The sequence below is a fragment of the Myotis brandtii genome, unplaced genomic scaffold (genome assembly GCF_000412655.1).
Source record: "Myotis brandtii unplaced genomic scaffold, ASM41265v1 scaffold927, whole genome shotgun sequence".
Lineage (NCBI taxonomy): Eukaryota > Metazoa > Chordata > Mammalia > Chiroptera > Vespertilionidae > Myotis > Myotis brandtii.
In genome coordinates, this window is record NW_005371823.1 from 2,670,168 (window position 1) to 2,671,829 (window position 1,662).

Below are 1,662 nucleotides of genomic sequence, written 5' to 3' on the forward strand. Positions count from 1 at the left end.
CACTCCGCTGCCTGTCCGCCTGTCTGCTTGTCTGACTGTCCGCTAGTCCGCCTGTCCGCTTGTCCGCCTGTCCGCTTGTCCGCCTGTCCCTGCAGCTGCCGGGGGATGCCTCCCTGGGGAGCCTAGGCCACATTGGCACCTTGTCCCTGGGGCAGGGCCATCCCGGCCCAGGAAACGTGGGTTTAGGCGCGGCCTGACCACCTAAGTGAGGGCACTGAGGTTGCCAGGAAAAGGGCAAAGTCCGGTTGCAGGGTCCAAAGCACCGTGGCGATGGCTTTGTACAGTCACTTATGCTGTAACTTGAAGCGCTTGTGGACGTGCAAAGGGAGAGGAAGTTTGCCTTTGCTTCCTCAGCCACCCCCAAGAAGCAACCGCACCCTTTAGTTTTTTAGTTTATATTGCCTCTATCCTCCAAACCTAAATCTGTACCTAGCCCAGAGACCTCTAGGCTCCGTGTGGTTTTGACCCTTTAGTAATGGAGAAGCTAACTGAGAGCCAATTAAGGCTCATCACCATAGCGCAGGGGCCTTGCAGAAAGAAAATCAAACTTCTAAATTCATTCACCAAGTAGTTACGTATTGCCTTTCAGGTACCAGCCACTGTTTTAGTTTCTTGGGATTCATTCATGAATAACACAAGGCTCACTTCCCTCGTGGAGTTTATATGGAGGTGGAGAGAGCAGACAATATACGTACAGCTAAAAATTATATAGTGTGTTAAAAGTGGTAAGAGCTCTAAAAAAAGAGAGAGAGAGATTATGAGGTATCAGAAAGGAGAAGGAAGGGCAAGTTGCAGAATTAAATAGAGCATCAAGGTGGGACTTAATAAGGTAAGAGTTGAACCTACTAAAAGGAGGAGAGTTCTCTGTGTAAAACGGGATGTGCTCTACACAGAAGAAAAAAACTAGAGCCAAGAACCTAAGTACTATGAGGAAGGAAGAAACTTGACCCTCCTTCATTTTTTTCAGGGTTTAATAATTAAATCTATGTGAGACGTTAACAAGAGAAAATAAATGTAATTACATACCTCCATATGGGGACACCACATACATGACAAGAGTTGGAGACCCCACATACATAAGAGGTTCAGAGACAGGAAAATGAAGTATATATGGCACGCTTAGCTAAGGATAAGGTCATGCACCTTGGGGTTTCAGAGGATCATTATAGGATGATAAGAGCAGCATATGTTCAGTAATTAGTAGTTTACCTTCACATATAGATAGGTCAGAAAAGGTTATCTTTGACAATAGCATTATGCGAAAGGTCCCTCATTCTAATTCTTCTGGTAGTTAAAGGGGGCTGATCCCACAGGATCTCCATTGCCTTTAGCTCAAAATAATCTTCATACCACAGAGCACATCTGAGGGTGACATTCTGAACCCCTACTGTGCCTATGTTTTTGTGGAAGAACAAGGCTGGTCAGTGTGGCTTGAGCAGAGTGAGTAAGGCTAAGAGTAGTGGGAGATGAGGGTCCAATGATGGAGGGAGAAAAAAAGATCTTATTGGGTCTTATAGGCCATAAAGAACTTTATCTTTTACTTTGAGAGAAGTGGATGGCCATTGAAGGGTTTTGAACAGAGGTATGAGACTTAAAGCTAAACAGATTATACTGTGCTATCTTGGGAGTACAACAATAAGAGACTATTCCAATAATCCAGGA